Genomic DNA, 21,336 nt, shown 5'->3' on the forward strand with positions numbered 1-21,336 from the left:
TGAGGAAGTCCACTTCTCAATTGAGTACTCCCGGAATAAAGATTACCGAGATGGCCGGTAGATTGTTTTCCGCCCGAGTCAGAATGCGAGACACCTCTCTTGGAGCTGCCCGACTTAGAGTTCCTCCTTGATGATTTATATAAGCCACCGTCGTGGCGTTGTCTGACTGAATCTGTATGGGATGATCCTGTAGAAACAGGTCTCGCCTGTTGTAAGGCCTGAAGAACTGCCAGAAGATGTTGATCGGAAGAGCAGAATCCGCCGAGGTCCACTGGCCCTGAAACACATGTGGACCAGACACAGCGCCCCACCCGCTGAAACAGGCATCAGTCATCAGGAGAGTCCAATCCGATATCAAGGAGAGGCGTCCTCTGATAAGATGAGACTTCTGAAGCGACCAGGTCAATGACAGACGTACCTCCGGAGACAGCACCAGCGTCTGAACATTTAGCCGAAAAGGTATCCCATCCCATTTGTATAGGATCAGTTTCTGTAAAGGTCTCGAGTGAACTGGGAATATTCCACCATGTCGAAAGTCGACACCATGGACCCCAGTAAGCTCATTGCAGAAAGGATAGAGATCCTGCGATCCAGCAGGAAAGTGCGAATCTTTGCCTGTAACACTGAGATCTTTTCCTCCGTCAGAAAGATCCGCTGTTGCCGAGTGTCCAGCATAGCTCCTAGATGAAGCATCCTCTGAGAAGGCTTTAGTGACGACTTCTTCCAATTTATCAGCCATCCGTGACTCTGCAACACCTGAATAGTTAGTTGCAGGTGCCGTTGAAGCACCTCTGGAGAACCTGCCAGGAGTAGCAGATCGTCCAGGTAAGTTAGGAGGCGTACCCCCTGCAGTCACAAATGTGCTGCCATTACTGCCATGACCTTGGTAAACACAGTCGGGGCTGTAGAAAGGCCAAACGGTAAATTGGAGAAATGATGAGAGACCACTATTGGGACATGAAGGTAGGCATCTTGGATGTCCAGAGACACAATAAAGTCCCCAAGTTACATAGCCAAGATAATGGAACGCAGGGTCCCAATCCTGAACCGAGTCACCCTCAGATATTTGTTGAGAGCCTTCAAGTTGAGGATAGGCCTGTATGATCCATTCGGTTTTTGCACCAGGAAGAGATTGGAGTAATAACCCATCCCCCTCTGGGGTAGCGGGAACGGCACAATAACCCCCTCCTGGAGCATGGATTGTACAATCTTGTGAATTTCCAGAGCCTTCTCCGGATTGGAATGCAGATCCGTGGAAAAAAATGGATGGTCTTTTCCGAAAGGAGAGGGCGTACCCGTGAGAGACCACTTCCCTTACCCAAGTGTCCGAGGTGGTCTGACACCAACACTGGGCGAACTGAATAAGTCGGCCTCCCACCTTGGGGTCCCCCAAGAGGAGGCCCGTCCAGTCAGGCTGTGGGCTTGTCGTCAGGCTTGGCAGTCGGACGTCTGGTGCTCCAAGCCTGTTTCCTAGGCTTAGAGGACTTCTTGTTTCCTTATGGTCTCGGGAAGGATTGCATCCTTGACTTACCCGGAGGCCTATAGGACCGAAAGGACGACGTCCCCAACCCAGAGGTGGAGGGAGCCGAAGGCAAGCATGCAGATTTTGCCGCTACCAGCGTATCCACAATCTTGTCCAGAGCTGGCCCAAACAGTACCTGTCCATTGTATGGGAGACATTCCAGACCCCTCTTGGAATCCGCATCCGCTCTCCAAGATCTGAGCCACAAGGATCGATCTGCAGACACCGCTGCCGTAGAAATCCTGGAAGTAGACTTACATCCAATGCTGCCTCTAACATAAATAGCCGAATCCCTGAGGTTGCCTATCAGAATGATCTGCTCGCTGGTAGCCCCGGAAGATAGCAAGGCTTCCAAAGCATCGGCCCATTTTTCCATGGCTCTAGCCACCCAACACACTGCCATTGCAGGTCTGGCGACCCCTCTAGCGAGAGAATAAATAGATTTCAGACATACCTCCACTTTGCGGTCTGTAGGATCCTTTAGAGAAGACATTGATGGCATAGGCAGAGTCACACACTTCACCAACCGTGTCACATGGGAATCCACTTTAGAAAAATAATTGTCCGCAAAAGGGTATGCAGAAGCCAAACGCTTTTGCGGCTGAAACCTTTTACCAGGAGCCTTCCACGCTTCCTCTAGGTGATTAACTAACTGACCAGATAAAGGAAACACCGCATTAGTGTTCTTAACACTCTTGAAATAAGCATGCGAAAGCTCGGTATCTGCAGACGTCTTGTCCTCCATCACCATGATCTCCCGGACCGCCCGTATAAGTCCCGGGATATATATAGACAACCTAGCTTCCGCCTCTTTGACGGGAGCTTCAGTGTCAGACTAATCTAGTACTAGTATTTCTCCATCTGAGGTAACATCCCCCTCGTCATACTGAGGCTCGAATGACAATAATGGCCTCTTTGCGGGCCTAAGTGGGAATTAACCACCTTGGGAAATTTGACCAGCCCACTAGGGGCAGGGGACACCTGAGGCGCAGGTACCGGCTGGCTGTGTCACCATCTGACCAGGGCTCCCCTGAGAAGGGCCCGGTAACATCGGCCGCTGTGTGAACCCCATAGAGGGCTACGCAAGCGGAGCCGGTAAACGTCCTGCCAGTATGGACATAGCCTGAGCCAGGCTTTTTGCCCAAGGAGGCTCTTGTGGCAAGTCGGCGGCCTGAGAAGTGCTAGGTAGCATACATGTAATACATTGGCCCCCTCTCTCTGCCTCTTCCTCCCCAATACCTGCCTTACATCTAAAGCAGGAATACAGGGCAGGTGCAGCAAGCTGCACAGGGTCGTCATCACCTGACATAACGGTAAATAGACCCAATGTATGTGACTATTAAACACAGACCTAGTCTAAATACAAACTATCCCACCCTTTGTACTATAAGGGTCAATATTTTTGGAGAAAGAGAAAAACAAGGATAGCTAAAATGGCTGACAGTAAAAGAAAGGATAGACACAGGTAACAGCACTCAACAGAAACAGTGTCTATCAGCGCTTCCAGTCAACTATCCTGGCACTGGACCTGGTAGGACTGCACTGTTACCTGCACCTCTCAGTCCAAAGGGAGAGGTATGCAGGAGGGGGACCCAGCTCCACTGCTGACTGAAGCTCCTGTCTCATAAAATGGCCGCCGGAGCTCAGACAGAAGGAGGAACCCAGCAAAGAGCACGCTTCTGGGACTTAGCAGCAGGGGAGGAGCCAGCTGTAAACAGGGAAGGCATCCTCCCCCGGCCTGCAATTAACCCCAGGGACCCCAGAGCGGTACCACTACTGCTCTGGTCCGCTGTCCCTGGAGGCTAGGTGGAGCGCAGGACTCAGTGCCTGGCTCCACCAGCAGACCTGCACCCCGGGAGCCCCCAGCCCTGGGTGAATATATGCCTAACGGCGGCCGCCCGCCGATACTTACCCGTCCCCCGTAGACCCGGCCACAGTCAGGAATCCTCTGGGGTTTCTGTCAGCAGAAAACAACCCCCGGAGGCCCGTCGAGATCCCCAGATCAGTACTGGGGTCTCGGTACCGACGGGGTGGTGATGTGGAAATCCGCCGGACTGTCCACATTACCTGCTCTAAGAAGTCTTCAGGGGCTGTGAACAGCCCCCCTTGCGTGGTACACCCGACTCCGGCCGAGCACAGACGAAACTGAAGGTGCCTTGGCCGGGGGGCGGGGAGCCTGCTGCATCCTGGGAGGCTCAAAGATTAACTGTGTGGTGCCCAGACTGGTTGCCCAGCCTACCTATACCCCAAGGTCAAGGGTCCTGTGGACCCTGATGTAGAAAAACTGATTAGGAAGCTTTCTGAGGAAAGCTTCCTAATCAGTGAGAAACCACTTCCCTTACCCAAGTATCTGTGGTGGTCTGACACCAGCACTGGGCATTTAGCAGAAGTCAGCCTCCCACCTTGGGATCCCTCAAGGGGAGGCCCGTTCCGTCAGGCTGAGGGTTTATAGTCAGGTTTGGCGGCCAGACGTTCGGTGCTCCAAGCCTGTTTCTTGGGCTTACCAGCCTTTCTGGCCCCTGAGGGTCTCGGAAAGGACTGCTCCTTAGGCTTGGGGCTGATCGGGCCGAAAGGACGAGGTCCCTGACCCAGATGGAGTCGGAGCTGAAGGTAGACATGCAGAATTTGCTGCTGCCAGCGTATCCACTATTTTGTCTAAATCAAAGCCTAACCATTATAAGACAGGTATTCTAAGCCCTTCTTGGATTCAGCATCAGCTCTCCAAGAGCACAACCACAAGAAGCAGCGTGCTGACACCGCTGCCGCTGGAATACTGGAGGATGGTAGGCTCACGTCCAAAGCTGCTTCATTAATGTATGCAGCGAAATCTGAGATTGCCTTCTAACACAATTTACTCACTGGGAGCATCTGGGGGAAAGGATGCCTCCAAAGTATCCGCCCACCGTTCCATGGCCTGAGCCACCCAACAGACGGTAATAGTTGGTCTGGAGGCCCCTCCAGCAAGGGAATAAATAGACTTAAGACACACCTCCACCTTACGGTCCATAGCGTCAGAGAGCTATGACACGGTAATAGATAAGGTCGCATCACTAAGCGCGTCACATGAGAATCTGCCTGAGGAGGAGACTCCCATTTGGTGAAATAGGTCTTTTCAAATGGGTATGCATAAGCCAGATGCTTTTGGGGTCGAAACAGTTTCCTTGGAAACTGCCATGCCTCCTCTAAGTGATCCACTAATTTGTTCAGATAGGGTATTAAAAGTACAGCTGCTGTTTTTCCCTTAAAAGTAAGCATATGAAGGTGCAGCCGAAGGAAGGCCGTCATCTGTAATGAGCATTGCCATACGGACGGCCCGTATGAAGCCTGGAATATCTTATCCAGAAGTTCACCCTCATCTGAAGTCATGTCATCATTATCATACTGAGTGATCGTGACAATAACGGTCTCTTAGCAGGCCGAAGCTGAGGTTCCTGTTCCGTTTGGGTAAAGTCACCACTACGGTGCAGAACCTGACAGGTTACGCTTGGGAGGAGGGGGGAGGATCGTTGGTACAGCCCGCTTAATCCATAGAGAAAACAGCGCTGTATGCAGCAGGTGGGGAGGGAGAGCCTCCTGTGCTGTACAGGGAAAGCGCTCCCCCCTGGCATACATTTAACCCCCTGGATGCTGGCACGCAACTCCGCAGTGTGCCAGTCCCATATCCTGGTGGTCCAGTGGTAGCGCAGGCTCTTGCCTGGCTCCATTTGCAGCCATCCCCAGGGAGCCCCCAGCTGACAAAAACAGACTGTGCATCAGCAGGCGCCTACCGCAGACACCCGCTGTTTACCTTGCAGTCCCCCCTGCGTTCCGGCCACAGTCCGGGGCTCCCTGCTAGCTGGAACCCCCAAGCGCCCACAGAGTTCCCCGGATCAGTATCGGAGAGGCAGCACGTCCTGTCCGTGGTGACCGCTCTTGTTCAGGGGGCTGTCTCAGCAGCCCCCCTGTGCAGTGACCAGACTCTGGCCGGGCACCTACGAAAATGAAGGTGCCTTGGCCTGGGGGAGGGGTATAGGAGAGGAGGTCCCGATGCATCCTGGGACCAAAAGTTTAACTGTGTGGTGCCCAACGGCAGAGCCATCGCCTATATCCCAAGGTATCCTGTGGAACCCTATGGACCCTGCAGTAGAAAGGCTGTTTAGTGGTCTCATTCAGCCAGTGATAGTTATAATTATTGTATTAATTTTGCTCATTCTGTGGAATTGCTCTTAGAGTTTTCTGAAAAAGGTAAATAAGGCATCTGAACTGGTAGTGACTCTCTGTCACACAGAAGAAGAGTGCCTCAGAGCGGAAAAAGTTTAAGTGTTTAGCGTGTGAAAGAATTACTGTACATTGATCACACCTGAGAAGAAATGAGTTTTCTATAGTACTGATGTTGGAAGAAACCCTTCTTTTTAGGTAAAGATGCGCCGGGATTCTTGTAATGATGCGTGCAACTACTTGCATTTCATCATTATGGAAATATAGTTACAATGGGATTGCCATGACTCCAGTAAGGAAGGGACATTATGTTTTAATAAAAAGAGGGAATTGTGAGGGTCTATAATTGAGAGTATTTATTAAAAGCATAGTTTCATCAGTACTTCGAAAAATATCTATTTTTATTTACACAAATTCCATGAGATAGAACCAGCAGCTGATGCAGAGGAACAGCTGACAACACCCGAAATAGGACAAGGAGTCCTAGGACAAGGAGTTTGGACTCCGTGAAGAAGAGACAGAATGAAGACCCTCTGAGATCTTATGTGCTGTTACCCAATGAAATGTACACATTTACTGTATAGCCATTTTTGTCAAATGCGTGTAACAGCAGTTTTCTTGAACTTCTAAAAAGGCAGCTTAAAGAGGATGTACGTCAGAGCAGAATTGAATTAATCTCACTGTGTGCTGGGTTTACTTATCTCCACAGCTGGCTGGACAATATAAGAGCAGAGTTTCTCATACTTTGGTCTAGGGGTAGAAGGCCTTATCACCCAAACACACCCTGCGACCGAAAGAAGCATCAAGAGAAGCAAAAGTGTCAAATCTGTATAATTTAAAACCAAGTGGTAACTCTGCAAAGTTGTGCCACAGAGGCACCCCACAAAGATCCCACCAACCGAGTTGAGTGAGCCGTAACAGACTCCAGAGTAGGTTGACCACCAAAAATATAGGCATTGCGTATAACAGCCGTTATTCACCTGGCAATAGCTTACTTTGACGCTGGCCAGCCACGCTTGTGCGCATTCAAAAGAACAAAGCAAACATCAGCGCGACACAAATCCTTAGTCTTGGAAACGTATATTCGAAGATCGCAAACTACATTCAGGGTATAAATTAATAAGAGGTGGTATCTAAAATTATTAATCTCAGGGGGCGCTCACAGACATAAGGATACATATAATACAATAAAATATTTTATTAAAAGTACACAGTATTAACATATAATTTTTGTTTATAAAATCAGCATCTAAATGGCCATTCTCACATATTCATCATAATGGATCAATAATAGCATGTGTGAACAATCAAATGTCCACCTGTATAAATAAGTATATTGATCTCCTTTAAGGTTGTAATTATGTCCAAATAGAGCAATATTGCACTCGCGTCCTGTCAATAATTATGCTCCTTATTAGGGGTGGGTAATGAGATTTCCAAAGCAAGTTTCAGCTGTTAAATGTCCACTCCAGTAATACCTGAAGTTTGCCAATCAACACTCTCTGCAGCCAACCAACAGGTGAATCAAGGTAGCTATTTCAAAGAGGATGAAGATTTAGTGGTACAGTCTCGGTATATTTACCCAGCTCTCCTCTCCCTGACGTCTGTAGGGGCACTGCTGGTCCGAAATGCTGCTGTTATCTTGCTATTGCAAAAGGTGTAAAATCCCTTTCTCCGTATGGTTGCAGGGGGATAGATGTCTGTGTGTGCTCTCACCTCACACAGCAGGTTCCCGTTCTCACTGCAGAGCCACGGCTTGGGACAATAGACAATGTTGTAATCCGGATATGTGAGAATAGCAAAACCTAACGCATTTCCCCGTCACGTGACGGCTTCTTCAAGAGGGTGGTACATTCAGAGTATGTAAAGATAGATCAGAAGTGCCGGGAGAGCTGGCAACACAATCTCATTAATGTGGAAACTTGAGACCAACCTAGGAAGGAATTCCACACGGTGAAAAATAAGAAAGGAGTCTTATGCGACAAGGGCTATAATTCAGGCACCACCAAGGGAGGGTTAAGCTACTTACCGCCCTTGTCAGCATCTTGCTTCTTCGGGCATGTGGAATCGGGATATGAACCGATTCATAACCCAACCCAAGGAACCACCGGAGGTGCGAAGGGGGGCTGAATGTGCAACACCCCCTGTAGGAAGGCCTGGATCGCAGGAAAGACCGTAAGTTTCGTTTTTTTGGGGGAGGGGGGGGGGGGGGACATGAAATAGCCAAAACCTGGACCTTCAGGGAACTGGGACGCAGACCCAACTCGTGTCCCATCTGAAGGAAAGATGGCAGCCTAGAAAGATGGAAAAATCGAAATGAGAAAAAACTCCTGTTCGCACCAAAGGAAAAAAAAAAGCTTTCAAAACCCTGCGGTAAATCCTAGCCAACAGCAGCTTCCGAGCCTTCAGGATGACTGTCTCAATAGCCACCCCGTCAAAGCCAGAGACTGTAAATCTTGGTAACGAAGAGGACCTTGACCAAGAAGGTCTAAACAAAGAGGGGGCTACTGACATTCAAAGAAGATAAGAGTACCAGGAGAGACAGGGCCAACAGGAAGCTACCAGGATTGCCAAAACACGTTCCTTCCGTAGCTTGCGAAGGACTCGTGGGATGAGAGTTATGGGAGGAAAAAGTTGGACCATCCTGAAATGCCACGGAGTCTACAAGGTAATCTGCTAGATTCCGAGTATTGTACTTGTCGATCTTGTAATTCTGTAATCAAGTCGATTTCTGGGTGTTCCCACCATTCCACCAGAAGCTGGAAGACGGCGAGATGAAGGGAACATTCCCCAGAGTGGACATCCTTGCGTCTGCCTGACAGTTGTCCACCCCAGGAATACAAACAGCAGAAATGACCAAAATAAGTTTTTTTCAGCCCAGGACATAATGTGGCCTGCTTCAGTCATGACCTGAGCACTTATTGTTCCTCCTTGGTGATTTATGTAAGCGATCGCCGCCGCATTGTCTGACTGTACCTTCACATGGAGTTCCTGAAGAAGGTGACAAGCCTGTACCAGAGCTAGATAGACCGCTCTGAGTTCGAGAATATTGATGGGAAGATGCACCTCCCTAGTAGACCAACGACCCTGAAAGGTTGCGTGAAGGGTTTATAGCTCCCCATTTCGGTGGGAATTGAGAGGGAGATTGAGGGTTTTGAGGTTCAAAATAGAACAGAAGGAGCAGTCCAGCTTCGGAACAGGGAAAATGTTTGAGTAGAAACCTTGTCCTCTCTGAAGTGGAGGTACATACACAATGAGTTCTGACGCTAACAGGGAAAGGATGGCAGAGCTCCTGCTTTTTTTTGGATCTGAGGGAAGACCATTAACAGTGGGCCGCGAAGTACAAGACATATTGCCTGGATACAATGTTGCAAACCCACCTTTCTATTGTTTAAATACGACACTGTTTGCTGAACCTGAGCAGACGACCACGCACCGTCGAATCCTCTTTATGGTGTGGAAGGAGAAGTTAAGCATAGTCATGCTGTAGACTTGTCGGCCGGCTTGGGTGCAGGACGCCGCTCCGGACGCGCTTGATGACCTCCAGATCTTGGAGGGACCTGGATGGAAAGACTGCATCATGTCCCCTTAAGAGGAAAACAAACCTTGGCCTTCCCTGCGGACGAAATTACCGAACGGAAGGCTTTGGATTTGGCACAGAGGAAAGCAGCACATTGGCTGCAATAATCTTCTCCAGCTCAGGGTTGAACAAGACGTCACCATTGAACGGAAGAGAATCCAGTGCCTCTATCAGTGCAATGATGGCAGAAGCTGAGGCCCTAGTAGACAAAATTCCAGAATCAATAGCCGCTTCACCCAAGTACCTGGATGCCAACCAAAAGATCTCCACCAAAGCCAACAGCTCCGCACATCATGTACCACTACGAAGTCTGTCATGTAAGAAGTCCACCCAGCGTTCCATGGCCTTGTTGACCCAGGATGTGGAGAGTGCTGGACGAAGTGCGAGACCTGTGGTGGTAAAAATATATTTGAGTAAACGATAAAGTTCCTTATAAAAGTTACTTATATAGAGGAATAGTAGTAGCCTTGGCCAAACGTGCGATGGGGTATCCACCGGGGGTGGAGTTTACCATCTGGTTCTGTCTAAACATGGAAAAGAATAAAAGGAGAGGATAAATCTGGAAGTTTCGGTGAGGCAGATTCCAGGCTTCAGACAATAAATCCTATAGTTGAACAGAAAAAGGGGAAAGTAATGAATTCCTTTTTCTAGCGCTTGAAAAGGGAGGACACCTGTTCGGTGACACCATCAGAATCCTTAATCTGATGACGGCTATATCCACTCCAATTACTACCATTTGGTGCTGCTGCTCTGGATGGGTGGTGCTACTTGATGGGTTGAAACTGGCTGAAGGCATTATTTGTTTTTAGTATTTCTATTTCAGAAAGGGTGCACTATATATATATATATATATATTTATATATATATATATATATATATATATATATATAAAAAAAAGATGGTGATGGACCAGTTGGATGGAAGAAGGTCACACTGCATTGATGTTTTCCTCTTTCCTTGTCCAGAATAAATGCAAGCCACCATTTATCAGTTAACAAAGACTACAGTTACATACCCTCTATGGGACTAAGGCAACAGCGCTAACTTAATCAGAGTGCAGGGTGCAGTGCAGCTGCTTGCCAGGTCAGCCATCAAGGCTGTATTGACTATGCAGGCAGCGGCTGCATGTGGCGGGAGGATTATTGGGGTCCAGCAGTTACTGGGACAATGCATTACTGGGAAATAATTCCCATGAGACTCTGCTGAGTGACAAGAAGAGCATGTGCTGAGCTCCGATTGTAATAGCCCATAACATGCTCCTCTGACCCATGGAGATCAGCAGCAGGCGCATGGGCTGAGAGTTCTCCTCTCTGCCTGGCCGGGTGACTAAAGGTGCGTACACACGGTACGATTAAAATGGCCGATATTAACGATAATCATGTAATTGATATAGTGCATTTTTCGGTGTCGAACGACCTGCGATGCGCAGGCACGTATGGACGATATCGTTATCATTCATCGACCGTGCATGCAGGCCAACCTGGTCTATATCGACCAGGTTACTATAGGGACCCGTGATAGTTGATCACTATAGTCGTTGAATTGGTGGTGTGCTGGATGATCGATAGTCAAGCACACCCGGGAGATCGTACAATGATAGTTATTATTGTCGATCGTCCCGTGTGTACAAACATGAAGAGGAGCATGCATTCCTCTAATGGAGTGAACTGGAAAAAAAAAATGGATTTGTTGATTTTCTCAGATGTGTAGTGCGTCAAATCAATTTTCATGAATCACTCAAACAGCAAAGCTCTTATAGCAAGTGATTCCACCATTATCCCAAAATAAAACTGACAATTTATTAACAGTATGAACAATTTTGAGTTTAAGGTGAGCTGCAAGTGCAATTTAAAATACTGTTAACAGCAAATTTTTCATAAAAAAATTGCAACTGTAAAAGGCATATAACTTCAAAACCAATGAACGTACCATCCTAAGATTAGAAGGGTTTCTTTACACATACATATAGTCAAGTCACATTATTATGTCCACCTCCTACATTAGACATCGGCAACATGTAGCCAATGAAGTACATCACATGTCGTGCGCGGGCTCTGTGGGTATATAAGGTGTGTGATAGGTAGTCTGTAAACATATAACTCGTTGCTGTCATGTGTAAAAGGGGCTATTTTTCAGAGTTGCAAAAAGGTGGAAAAGGCTTCTATTTTCACGCCTGTATCCGAATTGGAACTTCGGTGATTGGCGCAGTTGCCTTCTCCGATGAGTAACGTTTCTGCTTCATCGAACAAAAGGACGTTGGCGTATCTGGCGAGAAACATCGGAGAACAAACACCCTGCAACCATTTGCTGGTGGTGGCAGCATTATGGTCTGGTGAATGTTTTCATGGCATTCTCTGGGTCCACTCATTTATGTATGAGGCACCCTCAACTGATTTGGTTATGAATCCATCCTTGCAGAGCACGCCGATTGTCTTCCCTGAGGGGAATGGGATCTTCCAGCAAGACAATGCGACATGTCACACGGCTAGAAATGTCAGACAGTGGTTGGATGAGCACAACTTCCAAGTACTTCCCTGGCCCACTAATTCCCCCGACTTGAACCAAATTAAGCATCTGTGGGATCATCTCGATCATTGTGTTCGCTCTATGGATACTCCACCACACACATCGACCAGCAGCTTTGGGATGCACTGCAGTCAGCATGGCTCCAGATACCTGTGCCAAACTACCAGCACCTTATTGAGTCACTCCCAGCCCGTATAGCTGCTGTCCGTGCTGCACACGGTGGTTATGCTGCCTATTATAGCTGGTGGTCATAATAATAGGACTCGACGGTGTGTACAAATTTAATTTATTATAATAAAGTTGTAATGGTTGTGTCTGTACATAGAATTTTTTTTGAGAAATTTACTCCTTGGGACTGTGTATGAACTATGAAGACAAAAAAAATAAAATAGGATAGTTATGGTAAAACTTACCTTCGTTTACTTATGGACTTCGAAGAAAGAGTTGACATTGGGGTTTAGGTGGGACCTGGATGACCAGATACCAACAGCAATGCTCTGAGCATGATCTAGACTACAGAGCTGGAAAAACCCGAAGCCATTAGGAGGGAATTCTCAAAAGCCAAGTCGTTAAAGAGAGACAGGCTTGGTCCAGATGTAGACATGGACCCTGAGACAAAAGGTCTACTCGTAGAAGAAGTTGAAGAGGAACATCTATGGAGGGCCTGTGAAGATCGGAGTACCAATAATGTCTGGGCCAAGCTGGAGCTATTAACATGACAGTAACCCCCTCCTGTCTGAACATCCGAAGCACTCGAGGAAGCAGGGATATTGGAGGGAAGAGATATGCCAAATGGAAGTTCCAATTCACTGACAAGGCGTCTATGAAGGCTGCGTCGGGGTCCATTGTTCTGGTTCCATAAACTGGAAGCTTGTTGTGCCTTGAGGCCATGAGATCCACTTCTGGAATACCCCATTTGTCCACCAGAAGCTGAAAAACTTCTGGATGTAGAGACCATTCTCCTGCATGCACGTTGTGACGGCTGAGGAAATACGCTTCCCAATTGAGAATCCCTGGGATGAGCACTGGGAAGATGGCTGGTAGAATGCGTTTGGCCCATGTGAGAATGCGTGATACTTCTGTACTTACTGACTGACTGTCCCCTTGGTGATTGAGGTAGGCCACAGCCATGGCATTGTCGGGCTGTACTTGTACTGGCCTGTTTTTCAGAATACGCTAAACTAGAGTGAGAGCTCTGTAGATGGCTCGATGTTCCAAGATATTGATTGGCAGCACTGCCTCGACTGAGGACCATCAGTCCTGGAAGCAGTGCTGGCCGTTTACTGTGCCCTACCCTCGGAGGCTTGCATCCATGGTGAGGAGAGCTCAGTCCGGAATCCATAAGGTACGACCCTTGTTCAAATGGGAAGTATGTAGTCACCAGGCTTGGAGAATCCAGGAGGGCTCCCAAATGTACCATCCTTTGAGAGGATGTCAGGGAGGATTTTTAGCAGTTGATCGACCAACCGTGCTGTTGTAGAAAAGCAATTGTTAACTGCAGATGGCGGTGAAGAGTCTCTGGGGAGCTGGCCAACAGCAAGAGATTGTCATGGTATAGGAGCATTCTGATCTCTTGACGACGAACAGAGGCCACCATTACTGCCATGATCTTGGTAAAGACTCAAGGGGCCGTTGAGGGGCCAAATGGCAGAGCCCAAAAACAAGATATGGTAAGAACTTACCTTTGTTATCTCCGTTTTTACGAAGTCCATAGGGTCCACAGGGTTGACCTTGGGGGGGCATAGGTTGGGAACCAAATCCGGGCACCACGCAGTTAAAGCTTTTAGCTCCCAGGATGCACTGGGTCCACTCTCCCTATAACCCCACCCCCAAGCCATAGGCACCTCAGTTTGTAAGTAGCCAGAGGAGGAGAGAAAAAGAGAGAAAACTGGAACACTCAACCATACTCACAGAAAAGGAGGCTGGAAACCGGCGACCAGTAACACAGCCCATATGAAGCCAGGTGCGTCAGGGCGGGCACCCTGTGGACCCTATGGACTTCATAGAAACAGAGATAACAAAAAGGTAAGTTCTTACCATATCTCTTGTTTTCTACTTCAGGGTCCATAGGGGGTCCACAGGGTTGACCTTGGGGATGTCCCAAAGCAGTTCAACCAAGGGTGGGGACGCTCCTGTGCTGAGAGGAGAATCCGTTGCCAAAAAGGAAGCATCCTGAGAGGCAAAGGAAACCAATGCCTAGAACCTTAAAAAGGTGTGGACAAAAGACCATGTGGCCACCTAGTAAGGCAAAACAGCTGAGGCGCCATAGCGAGCCGCCCACGAGGGTTACATGGCCCGAGAAAAAACAAGCATCAACAACAGAAAGGCCTACTCATGGGTAGGCCCCTGAAAAAGACATAAGAGACCATCCAGCCAACATTTGGTTATAGGCCGGCCCATCCAGTCCTGTGAAAACCAGAAATCTCAGACCACAAATAAGGAGTCAGACTTCCCTAAGGAACTTGAACGGATCACAGAAATCCAAAGAGGCGTGACAACAGTCAATGAGGCCACACCAGCCGAGAGGACTGGGAACTGAATGGCCGTACCATAAGTTCCAGAATATGGAACCTAAAAACAACTATATGAAGAAACACAAGGCGAGAGCCACTCACACCCTGACATGATGCCCTCCAGAAGAGGCAGCCACATGAGAACGCTCCCAATTCAGACACCCTCCTGGTTGATATAAACACTAAGAGAAAGAGAGAGCCTAAGCAATAGACCCTGTAATAGCAATCGCAACCAGCGGTTCCATTGACTGTCCCCGGAAGGAACGAAGAACCACTACTAGCTCCCAAGGAGCCCCTAGGGAGGACAAATGGAGGCATAATCCAGAAAACACTCCAAAGGATGAACTGGATACCAGAGTGAAGCAATTCAATATCTTAACCATACTGACAGTGTAGAGATCCGCACTGTCAGGAAGGCCAAGCCGAGGGTGAAACCCAATCCAGCCGAAAGGAATGCCAGAATATCTGGAAATCCTGGACACCGGAGGATCGTATCGACAGGTACAATACCATAAGAATTATGGCTGCCACAGTTTGTGGTAGGTCCCAGCAAAAGCTGATCCATGTGCTCTAATCATTCCAACGATGACAAAGCCAGGGAAGCCGTAAGACCACTGTAGGGACGCAGTCAAAGACAAACGACCCAGGTCCAAGGCAAACCCCAGGACCCTGAGACAACAGGCCCGGGCAGTGAAGCATCAGGAATGGAGCGACTCCGAAAATCCAAGTACCCCTGACATCTGGGGCAATCAGGAGCCACCAGCAGGAAAGCCTTTCTGTCTCGATTGAAACACTTCCAAAGACCTCGAGGAAGAAGGGATACCGGAGAACAGTTACACAAAGTGGAAGGACCACTTTACCGACAAAGAGTCACTGAAGGTTGCTTCAGAATTCCCAGAGCTGGACTAACACCATAATGTGATAAAGTCAGAAGGCCATGAGAGTCACCTCAGGGGGCCCCCCCCCTGCTCACCAGGAGATGAAACCTCTCTTGGGGAAGAGACTAGTCCCCGGGATGCATGTCGTGACGGCTGAGGAATTCCACTTCCCAATGGAGAGCTCCTGAAACGAACGCTGCCGAGATGGTCGGGAGGAGACCCTCGGACTATGTCCGAATGTGTGACATACCTGTCATTGCCACCCAACAAACAGTGTTGCTAAAAAGGAAGCCACTGTCATGACCCTGTCGGACTGAACTTTTTCAGGTTCACCTTGAAACAAGAGCTATGCCAGAGTGAAGGCCCAAGACAGCCTAAAGTTCCAACAAGTTAATTGGCAGGGTGGAATCGACAAACATCCAACTAAATTGAAATGGATGCGACCCAGACACTGCCTATAGCAAAGAATACCCTGGGCGAGATGGCCAGAGCCACCGGGACAGGGACCGACTTGCCTCCGGACAGAGCATCATCGTTTGAACAGTGATCAGACAGAAAAAAAACTTGTTTCATCTGGAGATGAGCCAATTATGGAAAGGCCTGGAATGGAACTGAGCCCATTCCACCCTTTCAAAGGCAGACACTGAACATTTGACCACGCATCCCAGAGTGTAAAGACACATGTCAACTGCTTAGACATCCATGTACTCCTAATAGAAGAGTAGAGATTCCATCCTATGCCAGAAGAATTCTCAATCCAACAGGACTCCGAGATGAGGAATACCCAGAGAGGGATGCAGGGAGGACTTTTTCCCCGTTGATTAAACGTTTGCACCCTGAAGAAGCCACGGTCATCCTGACCTGGCTGTAAATTACCCCGGTGATCCCGCTAAGAGCAAGAGGCCGTCCAGGTACAGGAGCATTGGGAAATACTGAACAGGAGAACTGTCAGAAAATCCAAAACGCTGGTAAACCCCTGTGGGGCTGAGGACAGTCCCAAAAGGCAGAGTCCGAAAAAATTGTAAGTGTTTTCATGTGATTCAGCAAACCTCAGCCCATGCTGATGAAAGGTCTCTATAAGCACCCGTAGGCAAGTGCCCTGTATATCCAGTGATACCATAAAGTCCCCAGGCTCCAAACATCGTATGGCGCATAGGGATTTCCTCCTGAGTCCAGGTAGCTTTAGGAACTGGTTCAGGAAACTGAGACAGAGAATAGGCCAAAGAGGACCATTTAGCCACCGCACCAGAAAGAAAGCAGAACAACCAGTCCCTCGCTGAGATAGTGGGTGTGAGGATACGGGGTTCTCTCAATCACCCAGACACCGAGCAGATGAAACCATTGTGATGGTTTATTTTTCCACAGCACACAGAAATAGATAATATGTCAGGACAAGCAGTAAATCCAGTGAACGGGCAATAAACAGGTAGCAGTCCAGACAGAAGCAGTCCCAGTAGAGTATAATGTCCCAGAACAATTCCACGAAATAGCTAGAGACACTCAGTCCCCACAGTAGAAACTATCACTGATCACGCAGCAGTGCATAGCGTATGTCCACTCAATCGCTTCCAGGACCCCACACGTAGAAACTATCAGAGATCACACAGGAGTGATAGTCCCTGGGTACAATCAAGCATTTCCAGGACCCCATGCAGTAGAAGCTAATCACAGAACACACAGCAATGAATAGCGTATAGGTCCTTGCAGAATTTCCAAGTATAAATCCACAGAACTGGTGATGCGTTCCACTAGCACCTTGGCAGAGCGAGGCCTCTTAGCCAAAGTCAGCGACTAACATCTGGAGTTACCTTCGGTGACATGTTTTAAAATCTTCCAATTTCCCACGATATTGTGACCACCCAGGGGGGGTTGCACCGTCTCCTGATTGGTGCCGGTCCCTTATGCTGTCACTTTCTCCTACCTCCTCCTGATATTACTTCCCTGACGGACACCTGCTGGGATGGTTCCGTTCGGGCTACCATTCACGTGAGACACAAAACAGGCAAATGGAAGGAGGAGTAAATCCTGAGCGTCCCCTGGGGAGGTGAGAATTAACTTAGAGGGTCTTTTGTTCTGGGAGGTGTCACCTTGCTCTAGTGGTTACAAATAACACAGACATATGGACCAGGCTAACATCAAGGCTTATCCAGTATTAAACATTACAATTACTTACATTTTTACAGTACATAATATTCATGGTAATGGAAATGTGTGTCCTGAGAATGATCACACATACACTAGGAGACGGGAAGGGGGACACAAAAGAACTAAAAAGTAAATTGAAGTCTGCAATGACTGAGATGCTGCCAGTAAATTTGTAACACACATCCCATGTCCTCACAGTGGGGATGACCTAATTAGCTCTGCATACCGCAACAAGTGTATAGCTTTCTAGATTTGTAAGGCCCTGTTCGGGTCTGAATAAGGGCCCGCGTACCATCACATGTAAAGAGGCCGCCTGAGCAATGAGAGGGCGAACCCACCTACCCACATAGCCGCGGCAACTTGACACTAGTTCAGGTTGAAGAAATATACTCAGGTTCAGAAGCAGTATCAACTGGCAGTCCAGGCCTGCTCGGTACTGGATATGGCGGCCCTTGTAGAGGCCGACAGTCTAGGAAGAAACAGACCTTTAGGCTGACCCTGAGGACAAAAAGACTTAATAGACTTATGGTGCATACACACGATCAGATTTTTCCTTCAGATATGAACGATAACGATTTAAAAATCGTTCAGTCGTTCATATCTGAAGGAAAATCGTTCATATCTGACATGCCTGAACGATGGACGATCAACGATGCGCGTTCCCGTTTGTCAGATAACGATATCTGACATCTGATGGGTTTGCAGTCAGACTTGGACGATTCCATTCATTTTAATGCAGTCAAAAATCGTTCAATCGTTCAAAACTTTGGTCAAATCGTTCAAATCGTTTAATCGTTCAGTCGTTCATCTGACAAATCTGACAAGTCTGACCGTGTGTACGCTCCATTAGACTGAGGCCTTGTAGTGGGCATAGCTGAAGGCGGTAAACTTGTCGTTAGTAATACTGCCAATGTTACTACAATCTTGTCAAGGTCAGGACCAAACAAGGTCTTCCCTATAGATGGTATCTGCACCTCTGCATTCCCAGAGCGCAGTCATAGGGTATTACGGAGGATACAGTCGCAGCCGGAACTCTGAAAGTTAGGAGACTGGTATCCAATAAAGGTATTTCCACCTATGACAACTGCATATATTACGTGAGCGACCAAATACAGTTGAACCCCAGACGTGTTGGAGGGGAAAAAAAAAGTTACAAATGCATCAGCCCAGTATGCAATAGTATTAACCAACCATTCTATAGCCACGGTACGATGGGTAACAACCCCTGAAAGAGAGTATACAGATTTTACCACCTACGGATCCAAAGAATCCGACCACGCAGGAATTGTAGGCGTAGTAACATCTGTAATCAGACGAGTAACACGCCCATCCACCCCAAGAGGGGCTCGTGATGACCCTCAGGGAATTTGGGACAAGAGGTCAAACGCTGTTGTAATACCTCGTATCTGGCAACAGCCAGAGTCCCGCCATGCGATCCACCCGCTAGCCAGCAACAGGGAACCCAAAGGCATGTTAGACTGAGGGTGTATGATACAGGTGCAGGTCAACATTCACTCTAACCAGAACGGACCTGCTACCAGCCCTAAAACAGGGATAATAATACCTGAAATAGGCTTCCCCCCGTGTAAGTGGGAAAGAGCCCAAAACAGTATCCAGTATACGGCAGAGCCAACTGGGAAGTAACCACAGGGAGTCTACCATGCCACTTTGAGTTTCGTAGAAAAACGACATCCACCCAGGGTAGCTGTAGTGGTAATCCCTGCAAGGGGAAAGACAAACTATAGTGGCACCAGGGGGAATTCATATACTGTGAAAAATCCCTGCAGGGAGCGATAGTCTGTGTCACAGGGGAAGAGTGCAAGAAACTGCGAGATACCCTGAGATGAAAAGGGCAGTATGGTGAAGTAACCCCAAGTGAGGTACAATAATGGGGCCGCCCGGCGATCCGCAATTGAGAGGATCCAGAGAAAACAAACCGCCCAAGGGGGTCGTGAAAGGGGGCCGACACCAGATGGTGCCACATACAGAACCCTTTATGAGTCAAATCCTCCGCACTAACACCGGCAGCACATGACTTGCAGGATAGTAAGAACAGGTGCGGTATCGTGCTCAATCTCCTGGTCAGACATATCTGACCAATGGAGGAAATATCAAGCAGCGCTATACTGGTCCTGACTGACGCTAAGAATAGCTTCAGGGACCCATTTTCAGCGTATGCAACACACCGTTCCATCTAAAATATGGCAACGTGCAGCACGCAACAGTATGTGACAAACCTCATAAATATTAACAAGTATCTAAACGTGAGGTCTCAGAACCACCCTAAGTACAGCTGTATTAGGGTAGATTGTAAAGAAAAAGGATAGATATACACTGACAGATGAGAGAATAAAGTACAGACAGTCAGCACTAACATAAGTCACACACATATATATATATATATATATATATATATATATATATATATATATACACACACACACACACACATACATACACACACACATACATATACATATATACATACATACATACACACACACACACACACACACACACGCGCACACACACATGACATACAATATACTGCAAAATGTCACTGCATTCAACTGCCCAGATTCAGTGTCTGGGAAGGCTACAGCGCTGTGTACACTGACCTGGTGGTGAGGTACGCAGGGTGACTGGACTCACTGCCATCTCCGGAGATCTGCTGCTGCACCATCAGAGAAAATGGCCGCTCGAGACCTCAGAAGCAGCGCGGCCCGCGGAGGAATGCAGCTCAGCGACGCCAGACTTTTGACACTGAAAGGCGCGCTGAGCTGAGGGGAGGAGCAGCTTTAACAGGGAAGGCTTGCTCTCCTGGCAGGCTATTAACCCCCGGGACGCCGGCTCCCTGCGCTGATCGTTAAGTCCCTGGTGGTCTAGTGGACACACGGGGTAAGGGGGGCCCGCCGCCACCTCTGGTCTGTCCCCTGAGACACAGGACTGCATTTGAAATGCGCGGATCACCGCTTGTTCCCCGTGGATCCGGCAGTAGTCCTGGACGCCCGCAGAGTTCAGCTAGTACAGACTCTGGGGTCCCGCTGAGATCCCCAGATCTGTACTGGCGTCTCAGCGCCAGCGGGGTGACAGAGCGGCAGCTTAGAAGTCCTATGGACAGTCCGACGCTGCCGCTCTGAAAAGTCCAAAGTCCTTACAAAAAAACTTTGTCCTTAATAAAATAAAGAAGGCTAAGGGGCTGCTAATAAGCCCTCCCTGCGCTAATGGTGACCCGACTCCGGCCGGGCACCAACTTAAACTGAGGTGCCTCTGGCTTGGGGGTGGGGTTACAGGGAGAGTGGACCTTGTGCATTCTGGGAGCTAAAAGCTTTAACTGCGTGGTGCCCGGATTTGGTTCCCAACCTATGACACCCCAAGGTCAACCCTGTGGACCCCCAATGGACCCTGAAGTAGAAATTGGTAATATTTTTAATGAGAAGGCGCCATAGGTACATGAAGGTAAGCGTCCTGAATGTCTAGGGATAACAAAATATCCAGGCTCCATAGCTAGAATAGAACGGAGGGTTTCAATACGAAACCTGGGCACACTGATAAACTTGATCAGAGATTTGAGGTTTAGGATAGGCCGATGAGACCCATTGGGCTTTTGAGCTAAGAAAGGGTGGAAAAATAATCCTTGACCCGTTGTGAGGAAGAGAACCAATTACCCCTGAATTCAGTAAGGACTGAATTGAAGAAGTCGGCCTCCAACCCCTTGGAGCCGCCAGGGAGAGGCCGGCCCCGCCAGGCTGCAGGCTTGTCTTCAGACTTGGCAGGTGGACGTCTAGCAGCCCAGGCTTGCTTGGCCCTAGACTTGGAAGCCTTTGCTGATGTCTGCGAAATTATAACGTCCTAGATTTAGCATTATATGTAGAGGACAGCAATGCTAACTTCGAAGCTGCCAAAGTAGTCAAAATTATGGACCAAATAAGATGTCTCCCGAATAAGGTAGAGACTCCAGAGCCTGCTTTGAGT

At 48.3% G+C, this 21,336-nt stretch overlaps 1 protein-coding gene across 1 annotated transcript in view; it reads right to left on the reverse strand.

The window, feature by feature from the left end:
- SMC4 (structural maintenance of chromosomes 4) overlaps window positions 1-21,336 on the reverse strand; it is a 142,092-nt gene that overhangs the window by 95,616 nt on the left and 25,140 nt on the right. The gene's annotated exons all lie outside the window — the stretch shown is intronic.

The sequence above is a fragment of the Taudactylus pleione genome, unplaced genomic scaffold (genome assembly GCF_031769625.1).
Source record: "Taudactylus pleione unplaced genomic scaffold, aTauple2 ptg000246l, whole genome shotgun sequence".
In the NCBI taxonomy this organism is placed as follows: Eukaryota; Metazoa; Chordata; class Amphibia; order Anura; family Myobatrachidae; genus Taudactylus; species Taudactylus pleione.